Genomic DNA, 10,245 nt, shown 5'->3' with positions numbered 1-10,245 from the left:
GAGACTTTTTTAATTGTTTGTAAATCACAGTGAGATTCTCAGATGGAAGGTGCTATAGATGTGCAAAGTATGATGACTTCAAAAATTAAATGGATTATTCCTGTAATCATTAACTTAAAATTTGCACCACAATGCGCAGGCAAAGATCTCTTCTGCAGTCATAAATGGCACAGACACAAATGCACTACTTCGAACTAACCTTAAGACTGCAAGTGATAGAGTGCTCAGATTAAAAGATAAATAGTTCATTTTTTATCTATCTACATACGTGCTGGAACCCGGAGTGCTGAGGGTGCTGCTGGGATAGGGTTTACAGTTTGGTTCAATGCCTCTCAGCCGTCCCCCCCATCCCCCTGCTATACAAATTGTTCCAGCATCCCTGTCTGTCTAGATTTTTTTCTGTAAAATATTCATAGGGTGGTGGTTGTCATGGTTATTTCATGAGCTCGCTGGTGGTTTGAAACAGTTGCACCAATCCAGCTGTGTAGCACCATGTGATGTTTGAGAGAACATGCAGGTGATTGGACACTAGCTTTAATATGTAACTCCTGAGGGAGTGGCAAAGCCTAAAAAGAACTTTAAGCAGCCTGAAATAGCCTGTTTTGTTGGTACTTTTAAGAGTTCAGCTGGGTGGAACCACAAGCAAAGAAGGGGGTAAGGAGTATTTATATTATAATCGGGTTTCTAATTGGAATAGAAGCATATATTTGAAACAGATCAGAGTCAATAAGTAAATCTGATAATCAGTTGTATAAATCCTGTCTTAAGCAACAGTATGCATATACGTGTTGCAGAATGTATTACAAGAGGTTCATAACGATAATGGATAGAATATGGTTAGAAAACATGGACAAAAATGAAAATTTGACCACTAAAAAACGATTTTTGTTGTGATTTCCTCAATTTCTGTCTTAGATCCAGTTTTCTGACCTGCGCTAGAAATGGGGTAGCTGTGGTCCTTTATAATGTGACCATTTTGCATTGCTGTTTATTTCTGAATTGGTGGCAGTCTGCTCCATATTGTGAGGCTGTTTTTGCAGCCTCCTTTCTCTGCCTTGCCTTTTAACAACATCTTCCAATTCTGATAGAGAATTACAGCTTTTTTTTTTGTAAAGCAGATATTCTGTTTGCAGAGTTAAATAAAGCAATTTGAGCAATACAGCAAGGGAATAAGAGACCTTTCTTACCCAACTGGTGTTGGAAAAGATGTGCTACCTGGTCTTAGATTTCTACAGGGAAATTGGAAGAACATATGTTTATGCAACTTCTGTTTTAAATGTATATACAAACTGATCACTATGTAAAACAAGCTTCATGCTTGCAGGAACTATTTGATTCTTGATCTGTTAAAGACTTATCTGCACATACACTGTATGGTTTTTGTTGTTAAATATTATGTTCGAAGCCATATTGGTCCTTAGGAGGGAAGGGAAAATAGCATTTAGCAAGACAGAGTGAAAGAAACGGGAAGATTAAACTGTTGTGTAATAAACAGACAAGCTTTATGTAAGGGTTTTTTTGGGGGGAGGGAGGGTTGTTGTATGACATGCTAAACAATTCCTCTGCTTAATACATACAAGACTGGTGGCAAGTAACAATGGTTTCGCTAATCATGGTTTTTAGTTAAACATCCATGATCCATTAATCTTTATTGAATGAGTCTCTTGCATACAGCTGCTATTTTCTTTCAACATGCAAAATAGTTCATACTATTCTATAGGAGAGCTGATGTGAGTCAGGGTTCATTTAAAAACAAAATCAATAAATAACTAAGGTCCTGTCTCATTTTTGTGAATTAAAGATCCCATCACACTTCATGCAAATGTCCTTTGTCAAAATTTCTCCCCCCTCTCAGTTTTGCAGCATTTTTTTTTTTTTGCCCGTTGTTGAAGGCTTCCGGCTATTCCAGAGGTGGTTGCATTTCAGTGGTGCTGTACGTCTTTTATAAAGCACTCTGATGAGATGGGCCTGAAGCAAACTTACAATCCTGAACCACAATGGAAACCACATTAACTATCAATATTTAAAATGACTTACATATTTTTTACTCTACGATCTTTGTGCAATTCTCCTAATACAAAATCACAGTTTGTGCTTATATAATAAATAGAGTAATTCTTTATAAAGATGAAAAATATTTTCAGAATTCTGAACATAGGAATATGATCACTGTAGCCCAGCTCTGACTGACAAAACTTAGGCCTTGGCTACATTTGCGAGTTACAGCGCAATGAAGGAGCCCCAGGCACACTAGCTCACTCTCCGTCCACACTGGCAAGGCACGTAGAGCACTCTGACTCTGCGGCTACAGCGTTGCTGGTACTCCACCTCAGCAAATAACGGAATAACGTTCGCTGCGCCCCGGCTGGAGCGCTGCGGCGCCAGTGTGGACGCCCGGTCCTATTGTGCGCTCTGATCGGCCTCCAGAAGTGTCCCACAATGCCTGTGCTAGCCACTCTGGTCATCACTTTGAACTCTACTGCCCTGCCCTCAGGTGACCAGTCGTCAGATCCGCCCTTTACATTCTCTGTGAATTTTGAAAAATCCCTTCCTGTCATATGTGTTACTTGAGTCGATATCATCGGAGCCCTCACTGTCACTTTGGATCGTAAGGAATAACTCGATTGCCAAATGTGATGCGTTGGCGAGACTCGTCAGCATACTCCTCAGCAGTTCGGGCTCCATTCCCGCAGACTGGAAGGGAAGACAGAGCGTGCAGTACAAAAAACGTTGAAAGATGGCACCAAACGTGGACGGAAGCAAAGGGAATGCTGGGATGCAAAACAATGCATCACGGGGCGTTGGGACAGGACCCAGAATGCCCCACACTCCCCGCCCCTTCCCACAAGCCACAGCGCCAGAATGGGAAGAGGTGCTTTGTGGGATAGCTGCCCATAATGCACCGCTCCCAATGCTACTGCAAGTGCCGCAAATGTGGCCACGTCAGTGCGCTTGCAGCTGTCAGTGTGGACAGACTGCAGCGTTTTCCCTACTGCGTTCTACAAGGGCGGGTTTAACTCACAGCGCTCTACATCTGCAGGTGTAGCCATGCCCTTAATATCATCACATCTATAAAAGCTGCTGCTGTCTTTCCAAAGGGGAACAATGAGCCAGTAGCCATTCTAGTCACACCTCCTTTTAAGAGCTTGATTGGATGTAAGAAGTGGTCACAGAGGAAACAGCACTAAAAGGAACTAAGATTTAAAAGGTTTTCTGAGGGGAAGTATCCACTAGAGCAGAGTTTGCAATAGATAAGGTTGCATAATTTTAAAAGTCTGCCCCCCAACACACACACAGGTACTACACAGAGACCTGGATGGGAAAGGTTTCAGAGTAGCAGCCATGTTAGTCTGTATTCGCAAAAAGAAAAGGAGTACTTGTGGCACCTTAGAGACTAACAAATTTATTTGAGCATAAGCTTTGGTGAGCTACAGCTCACTTCATCGGATGCATTCATCCGATGAAATGAGCTGTAGCTCATGAAAGCTTATGTTCAAATAAATTTGTTAGTCTCTAAGGTGCCACAAGTACCCCTTTTCTGGATGGGAAAGTGGATAGAAAGAGGCCTATGCAGAAACTTTAAACACCAAAACCAAGTGGATCGGGATACCTGATAGGAAACCTCAAAGATTATAGGTGGGCTTGATCCCATAAGTTTAGATCCAAATGAAAGTGAAATGAAATTTTCCATGAATTCCTCCCCGACTGTGGTTTCTGGATTGTGAGTTTTACTTCAGACCCATCTCTGGTTAAGATGCTGAAGGATGGGTCAGAGAAGTAGCATGTTCACAATGTTCAGGACGCACTGAAGTTCAGAGAGAGAGTTTCAGGAAGTCCCTAGATGAAGGAATTTAAATAGCTAAGAAGCATTTAAGATGAGAATGAAGATTCCAGCACAAAGGAGAGTCATAATCAAGAACAATTAGCAGTTTTTTGTGCAATATTAACTTGATTAATTACCTTTGCAGCCTTGGAACTAGTTAGGTAAACTGTGTGTTGGACAGTTTCTGGAGCAGGAGAGATTTCCTAACTCATTATTAGCGTGGCTGGCTGCCTGTCGAGTGAGTGTTTGTTTGTTTTTGTTTTGTTTTGTTTGTTTTTATTACCAGAGTTTGGTTGAAAATGTGGGACTTGTTTACATGGGAAAGTGAATTTAAACCCATATTGTTATATCTGTAAACCCCACCCATGTAGACACTTATTCCAGTGTAAGTAGGCTTGGCAGAATTAGATTTTAATTGTTTTATGATTTAAATGGTTAATATAGGTGTGTGTTTTAAAGCATTTTTATATTTTTATCTATTTAAATTTTCAAAGTTGTGGGAAATTGCAGTTTTGCTGATGAAGGTGTAAGTAAGGAGTATGGGGCCCATTGGGAGTGTTAAATCAATAATTACCCCTTTATATATATAGAAGAAAGTTTAGGTAAGCACCACCCAGACAGCTAACTCCTCCGGACAAAGGTATTTATGAACTGACATCTTGTGACAGTGCTAGCTGTAGTAGCAACCTGGTCACTGACATTTCTGCAGCACAGAGAAGCCTGCAGGCTTATTTAGAAGCAATTAACCAGTTTCGGGGAGGAGGACATTACTGGGTGGTAATTGCTAGGCTAATAACAAGACAGTTCACTCAGTAACAGGGCAGATACATATTTGGGGGAGAGAAAGTCATGGAGAGTTAGGGTGACCAGATAGCATCAGGACAGGTGCCTATATGAGAAAAAGCCCCGAATATCAAGACTGTCCCTATAACATCGGGACATCTGGTCACATAAGAATGGCCACACTGGGTCAGACCAAAGGTCCACCCAGGCCAGTACCGTGTCTGCTGACAGTGGCCAATGCCAGGTGCCCCAGAGGGAGTGAACCTAACAGGTAATGATCAAGTGATCTCTCTCCTGCCATCTCTCTCCACCCTCTGACAAACAGAGGCTAGGGACACCATTCCTTACTCATCCTGGCTAATAGCCATTGGAGAGTTCAGAAGGTGAGCTGGGGAGAAGAGGGAAGCTGTGTGGAAGTCTCCTCTAACTGTATACTTTTCATATCCTTTGTTATGTGTTGAAACTGAAGGTTAAATACATGGGTGCTGGAAAGGAAACAGCCTGAGAGACCACGAAAACAGGCTAAGCAGCGCTGCTCACTGGGGTAGCTGAAGAAGCACCTTGTGGCACATCTACAATTAGCTAGTGCTAACAGGAGTCCTAATGAGATTCAGAATAACAGCCGTGTTAGTCTGTATTCGCAAAAAGAAAAGGAGTACTTTTGGCACCTTAGAGACTAACCAATTTACTTGAGCATAAGCTTTCGTGAGCTACAGCTCACTTCATCGGATGTTGTAGCTCACGAAAGCTTATGCTCAAATAAATTGGTTAGTCTCTAAGGTGCCACAAGTACTCCTTTTCTTTTTGCTAATAAGATTGTTTTTTTTTCCCCCTTGTGTTGCAAGGTGGGCATGTGTGGAGAGGGAGATGGTGCTGTCCAGGCTGATACTCTGGAGAAGTAAATGTGATTTTGGTTTGTTTGTCTTGTTTTTAATTCTGCTTGGTAATAGATTACATCTTGATTAGTTGGGACCTTTTCTGTGTTTCTGAATGAATAGAGATTGTTGCCGGCACCCAGTGCCAAGAGGCTAAACAACGGCTGGAGTTCGTTCGCTACCCGGTGTGCTACACCCAATAATCACAACGGGGTGGAGAAGCAGAAAAGTTTATTTGCAGCTGCAAAAAGGTACAGGGAGAATAGAATCTCAAATCCTGCACCCAGAGCAGGAAGTTACACAGGCTTTTATACATCCTTTTTCCCAGCATACTTATCCAATAGCAAGCTGCCCTAAGTATCCATATAGCCAGCCAATCCGGTTCCCAGCTAGTTCCCTTGTTCTCTGTATCATTTGTTAAACCATACATAAAGTTGCTTTATTCAGCATTGTTCTTCCGTATCTGCCCTGTTTGGCCTTGCTTAGTTTCAGGCAGTCTGACTCTGCAACATGTTGCAGATCCTCAGCATAACTGCTGCGAGTGCCTCCAGGCGGAGGGGCCAAGGACACTTGGGCCTAGTATGCAGAGCTGCTGCGAGTGCCTCCAGGCGGGGGGAACGGGGGGGGCTAAGGACACTTGGGCCTAGTGCAAGGGGGCTTCATCGACACTCATGGTCTTCCATCCCCTCGAGTTACCTAGTGGCTATGCCCCAGTGTCCCCAACAACTCCCTCCTTTGAGAACACTCAACAACCTTGGCTTTGAGTTTTCTCACTTGGGCTACTTATTTCTTTACAATAGGACTTTGCATAAGTACTTTGTGATAGCCCTGAAGAGAATGACTTATTAACTTTTGCAAAAGGGCCCTAACACATGATACTGCACAGCATAATACCAGTAATACAAGCAATACAGGAAAGAGAAGTTTCAATAACAGACTAAATAAACCACCAAGCCAAGACGACAAACCCCAGCCTGAAAACAAGGTTTGCAATTTAGAAGCAATTAACCAGTTTCGGGGAGGAGGACATTACTTACAATCGCTCTCTGGGGCAGTATAGGCAACCTGTGCTCTGGCTCGGGCATGGGCCTCAGCCTGTATCACCTTTTCATAGATCTCATAACTGCTATCATTTACATATACACAACATCGGGGCCCGACGAGGGCACAAACCCCCCCTTGGGATGCCAAGAGATAGTCCAAAGCCAGCCTGTTTTGGAGGGAAAACGTCCTGAGCTGCTGTTCCTCTTTATTTAATGTTTTTACTGCTGATCCTAAATCACTAACCGAGTCCTCTAACTCTAAGGCCACTTTCTCAAGTACCATTTGCAGCCTTACAGTATAGCGGTCTATGCATGCCATGGCTGCCCCGGTAAACAGTGGCGCTATTCCCAGTACAGAGCACCCTACAAGCTTCTCGGTTGTGAGGGAATTCTTCATATTGCCCTCCAATGCCGTAGTCAGTCGCCGCAGGGTCTTTTCTCGTGACTCAACAGAGGTGTCTCGGGCATTTCTAATCTTTCCTTTGGGCAGTGTGGCGGTTATTGACAGATGAGGAACTCCATGAGCTATATTACAGCTACCTGTCCAGTTGGCTGGCAGCACCTTGTAAGCCTTTCGGCCACATACAAAATAGTGACCCTGTAGGGTCCAGTAAGGACTGTTTCTTAAGGGGATTCCTGGGATATTTAAAGCTGCTTTGGCTGCTTTTTCAAACAGTTCATATGCCCCTAAGGGGGCATCCCATCCTCTTGATTGGGTACAAGTGGGGGCGTTTCTAATTGTGCCGTTCAAATTACACTCGCCATAGGGACCACTACAAACCCACCATTGGCTTGCTACATTGGAGATATTAACTGGACGGCAAGTTATATTTCCAAACCTTTCTTTTGTGGTAAGATTATTTGTAAGAGTTTCCCTAAAAGGGGAGGAACCATTATACCCACACTGTTGGCCTCCCCTGTTGGTCTTTATCCAATACCCATCAGCCCACTGTGTAATAACACAGGAGCTTTTTCCCACAGGACGCCCATAGTGATCAGATTGGTTTCGGGTAAAACATAACACTCCCTCAGTGAGTACTGCAACTGAATACTCCTGGTCCTGATAGGTGGCTTGCTGTAAAGAGGTCTTATTTCAGAACGGCGAGTCTGTTCTTTCCTGCTCTTTGGTGGCGGCTAATTCTGCTAGGGTCAAGGGCAGCATGTCAAGGGGCATTCCCGTTTTGGGGGACAGTGGAGTTGGAGCACATACCCAGCAATCAGTCTGGTTTGTTAAAGTAGCAACGTGGTGCGCAAGCGAAACAAAGGAGTTATGCTCCCGATATGCACAGTTTGGAAATACCAATACAGAGAATAACAATGTTACCCAATTAATTATCACCAGAGTCTTCCCAACCCAGGGTCTCCAGTACCTGGGTGGGCCCATTTTAGCGTTAAGGTGCTCACTATTTGTGTCTTTTAAACAGTAACTTTAGCCCGAGATCATCACTAGATGAGGAGTCAGCAGGTTGGACGGTCCACTGTTCTGCTGATGAGGGGGCGGGTACTGCCTTCAGACGAGAGTAATTAATCCAGTTCTTGTGTCCCTCGATCTTTGCTGCTGTATGGGAGATCAGCAGGACAGTATAGGGTCCTTTCCACTTTTCCTGGAGAGGCTCGTCTTTCCAGATACGAACAAGCACGGAGTCACCGGGCTGTAAGGAGTGGACGGGAGAGTCCAAGGGGAGAGGCTGGGAATCCTTGGTATACCTGTGAAGAGACAAGAGAACAGCAGACAGGGAACACATATACTGTGAGAAAAAACCATTACCCAGCTTCCATTCCCCTGACAGAACCGGGGTGCCATTCATAGGCCATGCCCTTCCAAACATAATTTCAAAGGGACTAAGCCCTAATCTACCCTTAGGGAGAACGCGGATATGAAGTAGGACGAGGGGCAAAGCATCAGGCCATCGCAGTGAGGCTTCTTGGCACACTTTTGAGAGATGCCGTTTAAGGGTCTGATTGGTATGCTACCCCACTGGCTTGCGGTCTCCAGGGCGTATGGAGTTTCCAGGGGATCTGTAAGGCATGTGAGATGCTTTGAATGATTTTTGACGTGAAGTGTGTCCCGTTGTCAGATTCCATCCACAGGGGGAGTCCAAAGCGAGGAATGATCTCCTTAACAAACTTGAGGGCCACTGTTCTGGCAGTGCAATTACGGCATAGGAAGGCTTCTGGCCATCCGCTGAACCGATCCACTATGACAAGGAGATATTTGAACCCTTGGGTCCGGGGAAACTCAGTAAAGTCTATTTGCCACACTTGTCCAGGGCCCAGAGTGGGTTCTAGGGCAGCTGGTGGCACAGGATGTCCCGGTCGGGGGTTATTCTTTTGGCAGACTAAGCAGTCCGCTTGTACCTGGGCAGCCAGGGGTCGGAGTCCGGAAGTGATAAAGTATTTTCCCATTAGCTGGATAAGTGCTTCCCTGCCAGCATGAGTGGTTTGATGTAGTTTCTGCAGCACTGGCCGGATCAGGCCCTTTGGTAAGAGGACCTTCCCTTCCGGGGAATGGAGCCATCCCTCCTTTTCCCGGAGACCAAGTTTGTCAGTTAGCTGTCTCTCCTCCCCAGAGTACTGAGGGGTTGGAAGCTCCCCTACTGATGGGATAAGGGCGTGCATATGGATGTTTTCAGTCTGAGGGGATGGCAGGATGACAGCATGCTTAGCCTCTCTATCTGCCCGGGCGTTACCTCTGGCCACGTCTTGATCTTCCCGTTGATGGGCTTTACAGTGTACCACCGCCATCTCCGAGGGAAGTTGTACGGCTTCTAGGAGCTGGAGGATTTGGGGCCCGTACATGACTGGGGAGCCTTGGGCTGTCAGCATTCCCCTTTGCTTCCATAGGCCAGCATGAGCATGTAGCACACCAAAAGCATACTTTGAATCAGTAAAAATGTTGACCCGCTTTCCTTTTGACAGTTCAAGTGCACAGGTCAGGGCTATTAGTTCGGCAAGCTGGGCAGAGGTCCCAGCAGGCAAACCTTCACCTTCCACAGTGTCATGGAGGGTCACAACAGCATAACCTGCCCTCCTTTGCCCATCTATTACAGTACTGCTACCATCAGTGTACCACTCATAATCTGCATTTGGGAGGAGTACATCCTTTAAATCCGGACGGCTGGAGTACTGGACATCTATGATCTCTAAACAGTCATGTTTCTGTTCCTCTGTTTCTGGTAAGAGGGTGGCTGGGTTAAGGGAGGGGCAAGACTGTAAGGTGACTTCAGAGTTCTCTAACAGCTTAGCCTGATACCGAGCAATCGGAGCCTGGGTGAGCCAAAGCCCTCCCTTTGCATCCAATAAGGCTCGGACCATATGGGGAGTATAGATTTGCATAACCCCTCCCAATGTTAGCTTCTCGGCTTCCTCAAGCACTAGGGCAGTAGCTGCGACCGCCCGTAAACATGCCAGCCAACCCTTTGCAACCTGATCCAGTTGCTTAGAAAAATAAGCCACGGGACGTCTCCATGCTCCTAAGAAGCTGTGTGAGCACTCCTAGGGCCACCCACTTTCGTTCATGTACATACAACTGAAACGGCTTAGAGAGATCCGGCAGGCACAGAGCCGGGGCTTCCATCAATTTTCTTTTCAGGATTTTAAATGCCCTGTCAGCCTCTGGGGTCCAATAGAAGGGGTCATGATCTGCTCCTTTTACACAGTCGTACAGGAGTTTAGCCCACAGTCCAAACTCTGGGATCCATATCCTGCAAAAGCCTGCCAT

The 10,245-nt window shown here is 45.2% G+C and overlaps 1 protein-coding gene across 3 annotated transcripts in view; it reads left to right on the top strand.

Annotated features, from left to right (window-relative positions):
- Positions 1-511: 511 nt before the first annotated feature.
- Positions 512-10,245, top strand: part of DHCR7 (7-dehydrocholesterol reductase) — a 36,511-nt gene continuing 26,777 nt past the window's right edge. The window contains exon 1 of one of the 3 annotated variants that reach the window (XM_074955213.1): positions 512-654. The gene's annotated coding sequence lies outside the window, so the exon portion shown is untranslated. The remainder of the gene's footprint in view (positions 655-10,245) is intronic. The other 2 variants (XM_074955211.1, XM_074955212.1) reach the window with 2 other exon arrangements.

This window comes from Natator depressus, chromosome 6 (assembly GCF_965152275.1).
Source record: "Natator depressus isolate rNatDep1 chromosome 6, rNatDep2.hap1, whole genome shotgun sequence".
Lineage (NCBI taxonomy): Eukaryota > Metazoa > Chordata > Testudines > Cheloniidae > Natator > Natator depressus.
This window is presented reverse-complemented; position numbering and strand designations above follow the sequence as displayed.